At 38.1% G+C, this 19,145-nt stretch overlaps 1 protein-coding gene across 4 annotated transcripts in view; it reads left to right on the top strand.

Moving 5' to 3' along the window:
* The window catches only part of FBXL17 (F-box and leucine rich repeat protein 17), a 507,842-nt gene that overhangs the window by 405,526 nt on the left and 83,171 nt on the right, over positions 1–19,145 (top strand). The window lies entirely within an intron of this gene.

A 19,145-nucleotide genomic window follows, 5' to 3' on the forward strand; every position in this document is an offset into this window, starting at 1 on the left:
CAAGCACTGATCAGAAACATCATGGGGTATTGTGCATGTAAGAGAAGGCCCTTTGATGTAAGCACCAAGGCTGTTACCATGGAGACCACATGATTCAAGTCACTTCCTGATGGTAAAGCACCTGATCTTTGTGTCTCCACTAATTTCCACAGAACCTTGACCATACCTGACATTTTAAACTATAATATGACAGAATTTATTTTAAGAAAATGTGTGATTACTCATCATTCATAAAACTGAAGATGCAAAATTTTGAAAGATGTACAATAACCCCTATAAAATTTAGAACTTGATACAATTTTTCCTTCACTTTCTACGTCTTAGCTTTAGGACAAGATTATTTTACATGTAATTTTGAAAGTTATCCGTTTAATTTAGATACCTCTGAGAAAGCAGAGGTCTGTCCAATGTAAGGAGAGTGGTTCATGGGTGTTAGGTGCCAGCCACATTAAGTAGGAAGAGACCAGGACTAGAGGAAGAGCCTATTGTTCAGGGGTATGCCAGGAGCATGCACAGGAGTGTTCATTTTAGAGCCCTTGTGCTGTTCCTCAGAGCTTGAATGATCTCCAAACCTCTATTACATTTGCATTAAACATAGGCTGCCGATGAACAGGTCACAGCTTGGGCATGAGCAGTGGTCACTGAAGGAGCAGCTATTGAGGGATGGAAGGACACTGATAACTTTTCATGTGGGCATGAGGAAGGAGCTCTTAATAAAGTATTTTTTGAGGTGTACAAAATGCAACATGCTATAGTTCACATCTTTAGATAAAATGAAGAACATCATAAGTTCTAATGTGTCATGTTGTTTTTACTGAACTCAGTAGTTAAGTAAGATCAATTTGAAATATAATTAAAGAGGAAATGGATGATTTAAAAAAAGGAGGCTATAGGACAGAGGAGCACATAATAAGTATCTCTACATCAAACGGCTAAGTCATTTGTGTTTTCCTGCTTTTTAAGGACAAGTTAATTTTGACTGGAATTACTGCAGAGGAATAAATAATTTAGGCTTTTCTTTCTTCACAAGAGGATGTAGGAAAAGTATGTGAGATGTCGATTCTCAAATTTTGAGCTGGCTGGCGCTAGTGTAGATGATTGTGAGATCAGTACGGTGTACCTTTAGTTCTCAGAGTAAAGATTTTATGTTAGTCAGTAGGAGTCTTAAAGCCAAATACGGGGAAATATTGATGGTCAATGAGAAGAGAGGAGATATTTAAACTTACAGACAGCTACAGGAACAGTTCTATATCTCTCTGGGCTTTGAACAACTGACAAAAAAAGAATCTGGGCTATCTTTTCTCCTATTTTTACTCATGATTCACTTTTTTTTCCCCAAGCCACTCCATTTCTATGCACCATAGTTGACTGAGTCATACGGGAGGTAATTATGCTTTCTACCTGTATTACATGGCCATTGTACTATTTCCACTTAGATCTTTTCTCTACCACATCGACAGTTACAAATTCACAGGGACACAGGGCCTTGAGGCTTGCACAGGATGCCTCGTTCAGCAACTGCTGTTTAAGGATGCATTCTACATGTTGATGTACATCGCCCCGTAGAATCAACTAGGTCATCTTTTTTTTTTAATTTTTTAAAAATGTTTATTTATTTTTGAGACAGAGAGAGACAGAGCATGGGGGAGGGTCAGAGAGAGCGGGAGACACAGAATCTGAAGCAGGCTCCAGGATCCGAGCTGTCAGCACAGAGCCCAACACGGGGCTTGAACTCACAGACCGTGAGATCATGACCTGAGCCAAAATCGGACGCCCAACCGACTGAGCCACCCAGGTGCCCTAACTAGGTCATCTTAAAACTGTTAAGTGAAAATGGGAAATGGGGGTTCATTTTTAAACATTTCTGTTTTTTTCTCAATCCAACTGAATCACTAGGAAGTTTCTACCACAATTATGTTTTAAATAATCACCAGCTATATGTTCTGTTGTCAAAGTACAATTAAAAGTGCTTACTTTTGTTATACGTGTACATAAGTGTGTGCTTATGCTGTGTTTGGACATACAAAGCAGCTTAGGTTGTACTTGAGATAATATGGACAGAGAGCTACACAGCTTGTTAGATGGAGACATGGAATATACCCCAATTTGAGGAATCTAATATCTCCAATGCATTAAAGTCTTTGTGAAGCTCCAACAAATGACATGTAACGTTTTCTTCACAAAAATATCAGTTTTAAGGATAGTCCTTTTTAAATAATGTATTTCTAAATGTATATTCTAAACAGGAATTAAAGATTCTCTTCTTCCTGGGTGATTTTTCTTTTTTTCTTTTTCTTTTTTTTTTTTTTTTTTTTGGTAATTTGGCCTGAAGCCATTTTTTCTAACCAATGAAAAAATCTTGTTTCCTTTCTCTCCTTTCCAGTGTTAGAACTGTTTATTAGCATGTTACTTCCTGATCACACTAATTGGCTGAGTGTGGTGGAACAGTTGGTGGAACCAGATGCTGTTTACACCCACTCTTCCTGGGTCTCTATCTCCATTATCCTCACCTGGATTACTTATAAAGCCAGTGCCCTTTGTCGTTTTGGATGTATACTTCTAGTATAAGGATTCTTAATCAGTGACACTAGAAGGTTGAGAAAGCACAAAGGAAAGAAAGGAATAATCAAGAAGTGACTATATTAAGCAAAGCAGTGAAACCATGTAAATTTAAAATTAAAGAAATCAATCTCACGGTCCTGAAGGTGACAAATTATGTCGTAATTTTAAATGTGAAATCTATGCAAATTCACTTGCTACCTTCTCAACACTATAGGTTCTTAGATTTGGGCACAGAGAAAATGCAAAAATTTACTTTTGTTTTGGAACCATTTCTTTTCAGTGCTTTTCTTGACTTTGCCCTTAATTATCCAATAAGCAGTCTCTTTTCTACCCATTCCCACAAAATTAACCTTGGGAAGTATTTGTAAAACTTCTTAGGGTTTCATCAAATCACCATGGCTTGGATAGTTAAGAGCACACAACCCCAAAATAGTCCATTTCTTTATTGGCTGCTGTTTTGAGGTACATTCTGTGGACCAGCTGCACAACAAGTTAATTGTCACTGTGGGGATTGAACTAATAATGCTATCTTTGAGAGCCTCCCGTATGCCAGACTCTTAACACAAATTTTCTTGAATCCCCAGAGCATCTCTATGATGTACTAAAAGCTTTATTTTCAAGGTTTTGAGAGTTCAATAACTTGCAGAATGTTATATTATAAAGGGAAGAACAAGATTTGGAGCCTTCAGTCTACCTGACATCTCTGATCACTGCACCTTATGCCTTTGGAAAGAAAGCTAGAGATCACCTGTAGCACGCTGGACACAAGTGAAGTGGCTACTACAGCAGTAGTTCTGAAACCTTACGGTGCAAAATAATCACACAGGGAGCATTGTAATACTGCAAGCTTTTTGCCGTACTTGCATAGGAATCTGATTTTTTTTTTTAGTGTTTATTTATTTTTGAGAGAGAGAGAGAGAGCAGGGGAGGGGCAGAGAGAGAGAGGGAGACACAGAATCCGAAGCAGGCTGCAGGCTGCAGGCTCCAGGCTCTGAGCTGTCAGCACAGAGCCCAACACGAGGCTTGAACCCATAAACTGCAAGATCATGACATGAGCCAAATAACCAGTGGAGCCACCCAGGTGCTCCTAGGAATCTGAATTTTTAACAAGTACCCTGGATATAATTCTGATACAGTTTTTCACATTGTGAATCGCTTTTCTTTTTTTTTTTTTTTTTTAATGTTTATTTATTTTTGAGAGAGACAGAGACAGAATGCAAGTGCGTTAGGGGCAGAGAGAGGGAGACACAGAATCCGAAGCAGGCTCCAGGCTCTGAGCCGTCAGCACAGAGCCCGATGTGGGGCTCGAACCCAAAGAGCTGTGAGATCATGACCTGAGCCAAAGTCAGGCGCTCAACTGACTGAGCCACCCAGGCGCCCCAGTGAATTGCTTTTCTAAAGGCATTACCAAAATTAACTGTATGTATCTATTCATCCATTCATCATGTGTGTAGACATCTGGAAGAGTTTCTATAATAATCTTTACTTGAAGGAAAAAAGAAATCAACTTTTCTTGCCACAGGATGGTTAAGTTGTTGATGGCTTTAATGTCAACCCCTTCACAATCTAAGCATTCCTTCTCTGCCCACTTTCTTCTTCCCAAGAAAACTGAAGCCATTGGTTTGCTTTCTTCAGATTAATTCAAGAGGTCATTGGTTTTGAGTTAGTCATTCCAAGTAATGCTAAAGATGTTTTCATTTTGATGGGATCACAATTGTATTTAAGATTGATATCTATTAGTATTTTGAGGAATCTTTCTTTTGACACACTTAGCCACAGACATTGATTTTAATTAGTGAGCACAACTTAATTCTACAAGATTTTTGGGAGGTGGGCTGTTCTGAAACCAGATGTAAGAGTAGGCTGCCTTGAGAACCCGTGTCTCTGAGCTACTAAGGAATTGGGGGGAAATAGGTGCAGCAACACTTTTTTGTTATAAGACAAATTTTTAATTTAAAAAATTAGTTTTCCATAAGCCAGTACATTTTTCATGGAGAAAGGCGGTGGCTGACACTCCCTAGAGTGCTGCAACATTTTGCTAATTTAAAAAAGGTCTGCTTCAGATCGATTGCGACCTTATCAATAGGATGATCTCATTCATCTCCTTCGGAGACTCCTGTCACTGGGAGCTGCGCTGGCTCTGAGCTGCCTCTACTCTGATTGCAAAATCAACATTAAAGAGGGTTTCAGAATCAGTTTGTGGCAAACTGAAGCATTTTTGTGATCTTTCTTAGTTATTAGTTTTTAAAAGTGGAACGTCTTTGTAATCTTTCTTAGTTATTTGTTTTAAAAAATCACATACTTGTGCTGCTGGTATTATCCATTCTAATTTTTTTTTTCCTCTACAGACTAGGTTAGTCAGGTGCAAGAGAGAATGATTTTGTGAAATGTATTGAATTTGTGGCTCTTTTGGACAAGTATTTCCTCCTACTTAATGCATTAATTTTGTTGATATAAATAGCTATTATTTATTGGAAATCAAATATCAAACAAATATATATAAACAAATATAACAAATTTTATTTTCAAATTAACAAATATCAACAAATATAATAAAAAAATGAAATCCCTTATAGTTTACTAGTTGTCAAGATTTACTTGTGAGAAATGGCTTTGTAATTAAAAAAAAATCTTGCCTTGAAGTTGCATAAAATTTAGAGAGTCAGTTTTCAAAATGCATTATGTGTTCCATACTTAACATATCTAAAGTCTATCAGTAAATTAATGAGATTAAATTTCCCGTGTGGCTTCTGGAGTAAATCTCTGGCTTTAAAGTCTATTTTGTATCAGAGCAGTCATTGCACAATCTATAGTCGGTTCCTTGAGCCTAATTTTATAGATAATAATAAAAATGAGAAAGTTTTCCATAATTACCCTTCTTCCACTTCTTTTCTGTTTTCCACATTTATTAATTTTGTGCTAACCATTTCAGCTTTCTGATTCTAGTTTATCTCAATTTCCCTTCATTCCTGTGATCAAAACCATTTTCTCTCCATCTGCTATCTTTTCATTCATCTCTCCTTTTAAAATCTGTTTCCTCTCCTGTAGACTCATGAATATGCCATGGTATGTCAACTTTCTTTGACTAATTAGGAGGGGGAAAACAATTCTTTACTTTTGAGGTTGTCATTCTCCTGTGTATCAGTCTGAACAATTAAATCATCTGTCTTTGCCTGCTAGTGATTCCCCAAGTTAGATGTGGGAAATTGGAATGGGATGTTTTCCTTCTGAGCACCCCTGCACTCTGTAACAGTGCACCTTCCATCCCCCTGCAGCCTGAGTGACTGCTATTCAGTGCACAAGTCAGCCTACTTTCTGAACTGATCTTTCCTAATGAGACAGCACTGACCTCTTAAAGCTGTTGCTATTTTAAATTATTTTTGTGTGTTTCAAATATGTGTCAGGAAGAATATTTATTTAAATGCCCCCATTTTGGTAATATCCATAATACTTGATAGAATTATTTTATATCCATTTTATTTTGTGCCTGTTATTTACCTTCTGCTCACTTGGAAATCCTGTATTAAATAAGATGCTCTTCTAAGAGAAATATTTATTCAGAACTCAGTTTCTTTGTTTTAATATTCAAAACTATCAGATAATACTTTTAAGCATCTTATTCATATTTTAGAGATATGTCAGCCAATAACAAGTTACAAAGAAATATGATTCAATAATGAGGATTTATTAAGTACCTACTATATGCATGAACTTTTCTAGGTCTTATGAGAAATGCAAAAAAGTTTATTAAAGTTTGGTCATTAGTGACACAGTAAGATATATGACTAAGTATCAAAATAATTGGTAAACTCGGGCAATGCTCTACGATTTCAGAGGAAAGAGAAATCAGTGTAAGTTGATGACCTTGGAAAGCTTGGTTGAAGAGCTAGTATTCACACTTGTCCTTGAAAGATGGACCATATATATTTCTATATAATCTCTGTACCAAAGATCTCTTATTAATTATATTTAGCAGATTAAAGGAAGGAGTCAATAGTGATCTAAAGATTCCTGCTAGGATACCCTGGAGAGTGAAATATGATTAGTAAAAAAGATGTCATGGGATCTGGCTTGGGACAGAAGGTCAACAATCTGGTTTTGGACATTTTAAATGTGATATCCAGTAAGAAGGTAGAAATACATTAGATCAAATGAGACACCAAGGCTAAAAATGGATGCAGTATTGTATAGTTAGAGAGCAGACAACTGGAGTTGGCAGAGACCTATGTTCTGCTGCCCTCCCTGATGCCAACTAGGTGGGTAGGTTTAGTCAAGTGACTTCATGGCTTCCAAATTCCATTTCTTATGTATAAAATAAGAGAGTCCTGAGATTCCTTGCATTTTAACATTTCATAAAGAAACATTCCAACTTGCCCACATAGAAGCCATAGTTGAATGCATAAAGGACATTAGCCTTTGAGAAAAGAGGATACTTACTGAGAGTGAAGGAGGAGGGCTGAGTCTGGAGGAACACAGCAGTTTCAAATTGGAAAATGAAGTAGAAAGAAATGTGTTGTCAGGGGGCAGTTGATAGGGTTAAGGAGAAGAGATGACCAGCATGTGAGATGACAGAGAGCTTAGGCAGAGTAAGTAAGGAGAATTACGGAAGGAGTGACAGTTCATGTCTCCTGACTATCTGTCCAGTCTTTGTGTCTGATGAGACAGACATTGTGCTGTGGCACCAGAGTAATGTTTCTTAGAAGGTTATAATCACAAATCACAAGACATACATATGGATTTCACCTTGTTATATCAATTGAATATTTATATATTATGCATCAGGAAAGTCAAATTAACTTATTGCCTGTTCTAAGAAAAGCTGGACCTCTTTAGGCTAAATCAGATTCACACACCCAGTATAGTTGTCTAAATATGTTTTAATAGCCCATTTATGCCATTTAAATAGTTTGAACAACCTCAGTTTCATCTCTTATTACTTATTCCAGGTCCAAGTTTTGGAAACAGGCCAATATTTTAAACAAAACTACTGAACACATCATTTGATTGTCTATGCTATTTGATGATCTAGTAAAAGACACGTTCTAGACTAGAACCCAAAATTTGACATACATCCGAAAACTGTAATTCGTAGAGCTCCTCAAAGGCCTAATAGTCCTTTTTGCACAATCTTTCAGTAAAAAACAATTGTAGTAAAATACTCATCATTTCTAACCAACTCTGTGACTGGAGTCTCCAAATAACTAATAATGCTATTTATCCTCCGACATGTTACTAAGATAGTTGCAGTAATGTTGGGGGCAGATGTGGAAAACTGCCAACACCTAAAATATCCTGAGTTTTAAGACTGTGAGCAATGCAGGGGCACGTGAGTGGCTCAGTTGGTTAAGCGTCCAGCTTCGGCTCAGGTCATGAACTCATGGCTCATGGGTTCAAGACCCTCTTGGGCTGTGTGCTGTGACAGCTCAGAGCCTGGAATTCAATTCTCTCTCTCTCTCTCTGTCTCTCTCTCTCTCTGCCCCTCTCCTGTTCGCACTCTGTTTCTCTCTCAAAAATAAATAACACTAAAAAAAAAAAGACTATTAGCAATGTAAAAAAATCCAATTTTTATCCTATCCGAAGAGATAAAATCATATAAAGGTCATTACAGAAGAATGCAAGGAGTAAATGTAAAAATGTTTGAAAAAGAGGAGCCATCAATGATTTTATGTTTTGACACTTAAATTGGCAGATATATTCTTACATATACCAACTGACTAAAAGTAAAAAGGAGTTTGCTTTTTTTTTTTTAAACGTATGTGTATTCCTGTCCTTGAGTTTTTACAAGTGGTAAAGTAGTCAAGATTTTAAGAAACGTGTTGGGCTAAAACCAGGCAAGAAATATTAATTCTAATCAGTGTTTATTCTCATGAGAATTTACTGTTTTGGGGGAAAAAGTTTTAGCCATTACAAGAAAAATGCCAAAAAGCCAATTAGATTTTTCTCTAAGTACTTTAGACAAGCACAGGTTATTTGTATTCACCCCATAGAGCACTATGTGGGAAACTTTTGTTGCTATCTTTGATCTATGAAAAGTGACTACGCTGGGCTTTTTCTCTGGCTTCCCTTACCTCATACTTCTGGGCAGCTTTCATCATTAAAATGTACTTGATGCAGTTTTTAGCACCACTGTGTACTAACTGCTTTGTTCATTATTTAATTTAATCCTCACAATTGTTTTTCATTTTTGCAAAGAAAAAATGGAGACTTAACTGAAATAAGTTGCCCAGCGTCACAGAGGTTCGTCAATGGCAGAGCCAGGATTCCAAGCCTATTTGCTTAACTCTCATATGTAATGCGTCCTTTTTTCTTGGCCGTCTACTCCAGACACCATGTTTGGTGCCAGGGATGTGAAGATGAGAAAGACTTTCTTTCTGATCTCATGGCACTCAGGCTGGTAGAGTAAGGTCATTGCCCTTTCTTGTGTGGTTCACCTGGCAGCACCAGGCCTGCCAGTGGCTGCCAGGCTGAGTGCTCCCTCCAGGTATCAAGTGACATCAGCTAGAGCCCCTGTTCTCACAGAAGCCACAGGCAGTTTTCTATCTTAACTCCAAGGTGGCTATTGCCTAATGCAAGTTCTTGCTGTAACACTACCAAGTATTTTCCAAGTCTTCTGGTATTCTCTCAACAGAAAAATCAGGAAGAAATGTTGCACAAGAATAAAGCAGGAATATTACTTATAGGCATTGAAAATGTGTTTCTGCAGTGTAAGTCAGAACTGACAGGCACATAGAGCCCTGAGCCCGAGCCTGTAATGAGACTTCCTTTTTTCCAGCACCCTGTGACCCACTGCATGACTGGTCCATTATGACAGCAGCAGCAACCACTGTGCTCAGCTCACCACATGAGGACAACCTTCCCAGTGTGTGCCTGCCATTTATTGGGACATTAGTGGACGGCCATCCTCCAGATGCCCAGCCGTGACTGTCACACAAAGAAAACATTAGTTTTCTTGGATGTTGCTATTATAATTTGAAAATTAGTTTTGCCTTCATGGCTGCATCACATTTGGAATCTCTCTTTGATGTTGTTATTAGTTTGTCTCATGGTGTTCATGATAACTGTCACACATTAATCACGTCCATCACGTGATTCTTAATTTGCTCCATTATGACAAATGGATTTAGACACAAACTTGCAATTACCTATTTTGAGGTTAATAGCAGATTTGGGGTTGTAATTGGTTCCCAAATATTCAATTTAGGGAAATTATTTCTCACCCAGCTCTAAAACATGTTCTAAATGAGCAAATTGTATTTTTTACTGTCACTGCAAATTGTGCCAGATGAGACCATCTGAGACATTTGAGCATAGTAATACACCCAGAAGTTTTTATCAAAACAGATATCTGTGCATTCTGTGGGGTGTTTTGCTCTTTGTCATTATCTCATTTATCCACCCCATTTTTATCTGGATCTCAAAATACTCCAAAAAATTTTACTTTATCAACTCTCTCCTTATGGGGAATATTGTATAGTAATTCTATTTTCAGAATGTTACCAGTCTTAATAATGACCTACAATTACCATTTTTTAATCTGATGGCAAGAAGAACATATTTGTAAAGGTTGCTATTCCTTTTGGTTTTTTCTCTTGGATCTCTTTCTTAAGTATTGTATATTTTATTATTTTTTTTTTTAATTTTTTTTTTCAACGTTTTTTATTTATTTTTGGGACAGAGAGAGACAGAGCATGAACGGGGGAGGGGCAGAGGGAGAGGGAGACACAGAATCGGAAACAGGCTCCAGGCTCCGAGCCATCAGCCCAGAGCCTGACGCGGGGCTCGAACTCACGGACCGCGAGATCGTGACCTGGCTGAAGTCGGACGCTTAACCGACTGCGCCACCCAGGCGCCCCAGTATTGTATATTTTAAATGATTGCATATCTAAAACCATCCCAATAATTCTCCTTATGAATAAGCACAGGGATATCTAATAGGGTCCTTTTTGATTACAGAGACTTTTTTCTTGCAGAGTTTGTATAGATTAATGTTTCCCTTCTGCTGCAGCTATGTCTCCTACCTATGAATTCCTGTATATCTCCAGGAAATGGTACACATTCATCTATTCCAGTAAAATTTCCTTTTCTGACAGATCTTAGTAACAGGAAATTATAGGCACATAGGATGCCAGTTAACAAGTGACTGCAAAAAGGGGTGAGAGATGGAAACACGGGAATTACAGGTGGAAACATTCAGAAATCAGCTGGTTTAGAAGTTGTGTAGCATGGAGGCTAAGAGTCCAAATTCTGGACTTAAGCAGCCTGTACTTGACTCCTGTTTCAACTGTTTTCTGTTGGACTATAGGCAAGTCACTTAACCTGTATCAACTTTCTCATCGGCAAAATGATGGTATCTATCTCACAGAGTTGTTGTGAGGATTAAGTGAGTAATTTTGTAAAGCTCTTAACACATCATTAAGTGCTTAGTAAATATTATCTATTACCCTCTCTTGTCCAAAAAGGAAATTCTCTCCTCATGGTCCTTAGAAGATGATCATTCAGCCTGTGCTTAACACTCTTCCTGTGAAGGGCCATTTGTTACTCCTCTAAGTATTTTCCTCCTATTTTTTGAGTAGTCCTAATAAGGAAAATTCAGGTCTTCTTCCTTGTGACTTCTATACTTTGGGTCTAACTCTGCTCATTAAGACCTATGTAATGTGTTTTCTATAAAAAGACTTTTCAAATATTTGAAATATCTCATCCATCCTCTCTGTCAGGTCTTTCCTTCCCCAGGCTAATTACCTCGGTTCTCTTAACTATCTCATACATTGTTTGCAGGCCCTTTACCTTCCTACTTGTCCTAAATTCATCCTTAAGTCACATGTGAATCCTGCTATTATAATATAGTGCCTAGAATAAAACCGAGTGTTACCTGACCAGTGCAACATGTGGCTTCTCTTGCTTTAGTTCTAAATAGTATCATGTTCTAATATTTCTTTAGATTGTTTTCTGTGTGTGCATTGGGATAGGGAAGCAGCCTGGAAACCACCAGGCTCTTTTCTCTTACATGCTTGCAGTCACCTAAAATTCATAAGGTCTTTTTCCATGAACTGTGAAATGCCCTAAGCCATTTTTGGTGCTATTGATATTTTAACCCAAGTGTAAGACTTTATATAGTTTAGTTAAATGTAGTAATCTCCTTGTTGGCATAGCAATGAGAAAAGGGTGTATAGTGGGAGAAGTACTAGAAAGAGTTTACTAGTTTTTTTGAGGTGCCTAGCCTAGTGTCATACACACAGTGGATGTTCTCTGAGTCTGCTGACTGTAAAATATTCAGATAGTTAACACTCACTGAGTGCTTGCTGTGTATCAAGAAGTGTCATAAGCACTTTACAGGAAGGTTCTGCTCTTTAGCTGCATTTGATAGCATAAAAATTATAATGTAAAGAGAGATTCCATAACTTGATCAAGCTCATATAGATTGATAATGATGGAAAGGTGGACAGGAACCAAATCCTACATGCTTGAAAGCTAGGGAAGGAGTGTATATTTGATTTGCAAGCCATCGATATGACACTGAAGAGTGTTTCCTGGGGAGTGGTGCAGCCAGGTATGGGCTTTAAAAAGTTGCTTTGGCTACTCTGTGGAGGGAGACGAAGATGGCCCGAGGGCAGAGAGGTCACCTCAAGACTTTTAAAGGTTAGACAAGAGATGGGTGGGTGGGCAAGGGAGCTGTGGAGAAGTGGATAGTTCAAGGTCTCTTATGGAGGTTGAGTCAAGATTTAGTGGTTGGTTGGACTTGTTGCCAAGGGAAAGGGGAACTCTGAGGTGACTCCCACAAGATGACAGTGGTGATTAAAAATACAAATTACTTAAGGAGAACTAGTTACTTAGATGATTATGTTCTCAGAAAATATCTTAGTGGGTGCTAAACGAATGGATGCTATATGTTAAAGTTAAAAATAAGATACTACTTTCAAAAGGTTTACTTCTCTATTACATCATATCCTTAAAAAATTTATATAAGACAATGCCCTTATGAGAAAATGAAGACTGTTTTATAGCCATAATACCTCTCTCTCTGGGAGAGAATGCCTTTTTCCCATGAGGAAAGTTGGCAGGCAACAATTCCCATTTGTTCCTTTATGTTTCCGATCTTTTTAGTCGTCTCTGATATATTTCTATGAGATTAAATCATGGGTACATGTGTCCAAACACATCTGTTCTGTTCAGAGCATGTTTGAAACGTTTAGGTAGGAGAAGGAACAGAGCTAGAAGGAGGTAGAATAAATTTTTTTTTTTTTAAAAAAAGGAAAGTCATAGAATTTTAGCTCTGTGATAAGCCTTATAGATAATGTCTACTAAATTGCTCATTTTTGAGTTGAGGAAGTAAGGACCAGAGAAGGAATTCTTCCAATCCAGCCTGGGAGTCTTCGATCCTCAGTCTAGAGATCTCTCAATGGTCATGAATTTTCTTAAAGCCATCATCTAGAACCCTGCGCTTCAGAAAGGAGCTGTAGAGGAAGAAAACAAATTTAAAGTTAAGGAAGAAATAGCTTCCATCTGAGTGGCGACAGTGATCGTAACAGAAAAATACATCAGCAAGAACTTCACATTTTTGGGATCAGTAGGTGAGATGGGTGAGAAGAGACGAGAAAGGAGCTTAGCATAGATACCCTAGTGAGAATCAGCAGCACAGGGTCAAGGTCAGCCAAACAAGTCAGGATAATGAGAGCCAGGAAGCATCAGGAGCTAGGGCTCAAGGTATGACATGCTTGCCAAGTGGGCTGGCAGGCATATTCCAGACACCAAAAGGAACCTGAGCACCTCACAGCCCAGGCAAAGCCTGCACCATGTTACCTGCCAGAGCTTAGAGAGCTTTACTTAATTGCAAAAAGCAGTAGGCATTAAGCACCTGAACTCTGGAGTGAAAACGAAAGTCTTAGTACATGAGAGGCTGAGCTCTTGAAATTTGGGTCTATAGCATTGCCAAGGTAATGGCTATTGTATTCCACCTGTCAGGCCCTGACCATCACCATCCTTTTCTGATAAGTCTATGAAAAAGTTGTGCAGGCATGAAAAGAAGCTGGAACTGGAATTCATTGAGAGAAGAAAGTGAGAAAAACGATGTATCTTTCATAATAGAGGAGGTATAAAAATGTATATAGTGAAAAGTCACCTTCCGAATCATGTCACCTGCTCTGCCCAGTACCCATTCCTGCTAACAGCTAACTGCTGTTTGGGTTTATCCTCTGTGGGTATTTTTCTGCATATGTGAGCCAAACAAATACAATATTCTTGTTTCCCTTCTTTTTTTATAAAGTGGCTCTGTATTATACATGCTGTTCTGTACCTCATTATTTTCATTTGATAAGTAAGAACTGTCATAATACAGAGCCATCTCAAGTCCAGAATGTATCCAGGGGCTCCTGTCCTTAATGAAGGTTTCAAGATACATAGTTGTGATTCAAGCTTAAGTAAGATTGACAAAAGTAATAATACTGGAATGTTGGATATTGTGCTTGAGAATCCCTCTGTTTGATTACACTCTGTGTCTGTGGTTGTAGCCGCTAGGGTATGGACCCAACTGCTCTAACCCTGTCACTGGCCAATAGACAATACTGAGTTATTCCTGCCATTTCTTACTTGTAAATGGGAGAGGGTTAGACTGGCCAACCTTTAAATTCTAATTCTAGGACTGAAAACCCTGTTTGAGTAGTTTAAAATCTCACCAGTTTATGAGATATTCCCATGTTCAGGGACTGGAATATGTCTGGCTGTTAGATTTATATTTTGGAGGTAGATGTTATGGCAACTTCCTTCAACAATAATGGTCTTCAAAGTGATTGACTTTTTAAATTGTGAAAATTCCAGGTATTCAGAAAAGCATAGAAAATAGTATAGAAACATCAATACACCTTAGCTTAAAAAAACAAATGATTATAGATGCAATTAAAGTCCCTAATTACATGCCTTCCTTCCTCCTCCAAAAGTAACCACTCTCCTGATTTTAGTATTTATCATTCTCACACACATCTATGTACTTTTGCTTCATTTGTATGTATCCCTGAACAATATAATTGATTGTTCCTTTGCAGGTTTTAAATTTTTATATGTGTGTGTTTTTTTTAATACATATTCTGCTTCTCACTTTTTTTTTTTTGGTTATTATTCAGTATTATACCTCCAAGATTTATCCACATTGGTATATGTGTCTTAATTCATTCATTTTTCCATTCTGTAAACAGCCCCAACTTAATTTTCCACTCTTCAGTTGAAGGACATTTAGGTGATTTTTCTCTTTTCTGTTACAAACAGTGCTGCAATGAATATCCTTCTGTGGGTGTGTGTATCTTTGTGTCTAAGAATAAATGTATGAGTGCATCTTTAGCTTTATTAGATACTGCCAATTTGCTCTCAAAGTTGTGCTAATTTACACTCCTACCATCAGGTATAAGATTTCTCATTGCTCAGTATCCCTGCCAACACTTGGTGTTGCAGATTTTTTTAATGTTTGCCAGTGTGATTGGTGTGAGATGATATCTCATTATGACTTTAATTTATATTTACTTGATTTATGATGAGGTAGAGAATCTTTAGGAATGTTTATTGGAACTTCAAGTCCAATCTTATTTTGGATTGCCTGTTCATATCTTTTTCCCCCTGTTTTAGGAGATTGCTTTTATCTTACTGGTTTACAGTCATTCTTAGGCCATCTAGATGTTCATCTTCTGTCAGTTGTATGCTTTGCAAATACCTTCTTTAAATCTACAATCTGACTTGAGTTTATGTATAGTATCTTCATGAACAAATTTTTCATTTTAATGGAGTTGAATTTATCATCTTTTGCTTTGTTTCTTCTATTTTGTCTTTTAGAGCCCTTCCCCATCCAAAATTTAGGAAGATCATTTTCTCCTAAAAGTTGTAATTTGTTTTTATACCTAGGTCTGTTATCTACCTGAATCCAATTTTTTTTTAAATGTAGCTAACCACTTATTGGGTATTCCATCCTTTACACAGTGTCATTTCATTAAACAAAAAATATGTTCTGGACCACAGAGTGTTCCCATCAAAGTTAACAGCCTAACAGAAGTATTTCTTTCAAGATGGCTGCCTTCACTGAAAATATTTTTGAAATTTCTCTTTTTTTAATTACATTCTTTTTTAAATGTTTATTTATTTTTGAGAGGGAGGGAGGGGGGAAGGGAGGGAGGGAGAGAGAGAGAGAGAGAGAGAGAGAACAAGTTGGGGAGTGGACAGAAGATCTGAAGCAGGCTCTGCGCTGACAGCAGTGAGCCCAATGCAGGGCTCAAACTCACAAACTGTGAGAGTGCCCCATTTTTTTAAATAACTTTTTTAAGTTTATGTATTTATTTTGAGAGAGTCAGAAGCACAAGCAGGGGAGGGACAGGGAGAGAGACAGAGACAGAGACAGAGAGACAGAAAGAGAGAGGGAGAGAGAGAATCCCAAGCAGGCTCCATGTGATCACACAGAGCCTGATGTGGGGCTCGAACTCATGAACCATGAGATCATGATCTGAGCTGAAGTCAGATGCTTAACCTACTGAGCCCCCCAGGTACCCTGAGAGTGTCCCTTTTTAAAATTGCATTCAAAGCCTGCTGTAAACTATTTATTACCTACCATCATTGGCAGACATTTTTCCCTTTAAGGTCAGATTTCATTTAGAATAAACTTGGTGATGAAGCTGGATAGTGACTTTTTATTTAACTTAAAATGAGATATGACTGCAAACTCCTAAAATTCTTTTCCTTGTATGAATATAAAGGGATTCTGAAGGCAGGCATCTAGGAGAAATTCTCAAACTATTTTGAAATAACAGTAGCCTCAATATAAATAGCAGCGTAAAATCTTCATTATGTTCATTTGAAAGTTTAATCCTGTTAAGTTTAAGCCAATTTCTTATAACTTAGCTAGGCAACCGTATCTGTAGATAGATGCATGAATGAAATACCAAGAGATGAACGTGAATAGAACAATATGTTAAGTGTTAGGAAATAAAGAAGATGTGTATGTGCAAGTCACCTTCAAGATCAGGAGTTTATTAAGTGGGCCAGAAATACTGTATTTGGCAACTACAGTTTGGTCCCTGACTACCAAATGTAGCCACAAAAATCTTTTAAGCATGGAAGCAGTGTGATCAGATTTATACTTTTAATCAAACTCATCCTGGCAATAGTAAACTTTTTCTATAAAGGGCCAGATTGTAAATAATTTAGGTTTTGTGAGCCACGTGGTCTCTCTCTCCACTGTAGCATGAAAGCAGCCATAGAGAATACATAAATGAATGAGTGTGGCTGTGTTCTGATTAAACTTCATATACAGCAACAGGCAGAAGGCAGGAGCCAGCCCTTGGTCATAGTTTCCTGACCACTGAATAGGAGACAGATTGAGGAGAGGATGTAGCAGAGATGGGAAGATCGCCTAGAATGATTGGGCTGGATTGGGGGGGAGGTGGGGAAGAAAGGAAACGGAAAAAAAAAAGACTGGATGGAGAAAAAGGGATGACTGAGTAAATGTTGCAGAAATACTTGGCAGAACTGGTGGTGTTCTGGAATGGAGAGGGGCTGGTATTGAGGTGAAAATAATGGTGGGATCTATCTCTGGGAAGGCTTAAATGTCCGTGGAGATCCCGTCACCTCTTTTTGAACTCTCCAGGAGAACAGTCGTGGTTTGGGCTTTTGTTTTTGTTTTTTAGAGCCTGCTTTATATGATTTGACAGACCATGGTGGTAGGGAAAGGCCTAGTGAGGGAATGTTAGACACCCTGTGGACAATTATGCAAGCTCAGCATATTTGCTGGTATTGCTACTTTAGCCTTATGCCAAGAGGTAGAAAATTCCACATGGGAACATCTGTGTACAGTGGACTTCTATGGGCAGTGACCATCATGGCATCTCTAAGTTGGCAACAGACATTTTCACAAGGAGATGCATCCTTTTGCCACTTGAGAGCCAGCTGTCAGAACCACTAAGGGACAGTAGTTCAACAACAGAACTTTCAGTCATGACAGTCTCTGAATAAGGCCTAAAAAATCTCTCTTCTTCTCTTCTTACAGTTGAAATAGTTGAGCTATATTCTGCCACTTGAGCTCTTTTGGGGGAAAGGGTGTGTGCAAGATGCTAAATTAGGTTCCACTTGAATCTTTAGTTCTGTTGACACTGAAAGGTTCTTCTTATCTTTTGAAATGTGAGTGCTAAGTTGAAGACAGTGAAGAATTTCTCTTTCTCTATCTCTAAGATGGGATCAGGATTACATCCATGCTCAGCCACCAAGTCTTGTGTTAATGGAACTAAAACTCTCTGGGGAAGCATCCCAAACCTACTTAATGTTCCCAAGCACTAAAGTTTGCATTAGGACTTTTACATTAGCTGAGGTATCTATAAAAACGCATGCTTGCAACTAGGTCCCTGGTGGCTTCACACTGGAGGAAACTCTGGAGCATCCATCATTCTACCCAAGAGCTAGAATAACTTTCACTGCTGCAGGTACTTCCATTACATAACTCAGTTGAGAGTGTTCTGCAATTGCCATGGCAGAGCTTAGCCATGATTCCATAGAATAATGTGAAGATAAAAAGGATTTTTACCTATTTTTACCCAAGATACGTTGGTAGGAGATTTGAGGAAAAGGTTTTTAAGATGAGCATTTGATTTTCTTTGTACCCCTTAAATGTCATGGCTTTTCCACACCGTTTCCTCATCTAGTGCTATAACTTAACACCTTCTGGCCCACATCTTGCCAGCAGACCCTTACCTTCAGCATGCAATCACAAGCAGAAGTGTTTTGTTTTTAATTTTCACTTTATTTAGCAACAATTTTGTGAGACATTGTTTAGATTTGTATCTTAGGTGGAATCTTCTGGATTGGTGGTTATGTTTTGCTGCTTGTGTGGCAAATATTTAATGAAAGTGAATTTTTTTATAAATTAGACACTGGAAGCCAAGAAACATGATTCTCAGCCTAGCCTGCATATTTGAATCACCTGGGGAGCTTTTTAAAATACTGATGCCCAGGCCCTGCCCCATATCCTTAGAATTCGATTCTTTGGGAGTGAAGTTGGGGCTCCAGTAGTTCTTTGAAAGATCCCCTGATGATTCTAATATGCAGTCAGGTTTGTGAACCACTGCCTTTTAAAATGGAAATCCTACTGCGCGCCTCTACACTTTATAACTTTTGTGAACAGAAAACAGCCTAACTCCTTAGTATTTAAGATCCTTCATAGAATGGCTTCGCTACTTGTCCAGTAAGCTCATGCTAGTCTGCTGTATACACCCTCTAACTACACCACTTTTTTCCGGTTCTATTTAGGTATAAACACTATTTAAGTATATGGTGTACAGCATAATGATTTAACTTACATATATTGTGAAATGATTACCACAGTTATACTCCGTTTTCTCAAATAGGCGGTCCTACCTCCATCTCCATGTGTTAAAAAATATTTTGGAGAAGAGACCCTATCATTGCCCACCAAAGTTTTCCCATTTCTTAAGATGCCCCTTAGGCATCAGCACCCTTACTTAGCAAGCCTTTTCTGGTTCTCTTGGGTGAGGTTTTCTTCCCTCTGCACTGTGTATCCTTATCACCTTGCAGGTACTCAGTTGTCTGATGTATCACTATTTATC

Source organism: Neofelis nebulosa, chromosome 1, assembly GCF_028018385.1.
Source record: "Neofelis nebulosa isolate mNeoNeb1 chromosome 1, mNeoNeb1.pri, whole genome shotgun sequence".
Taxonomy (NCBI): Eukaryota; Metazoa; Chordata; class Mammalia; order Carnivora; family Felidae; genus Neofelis; species Neofelis nebulosa.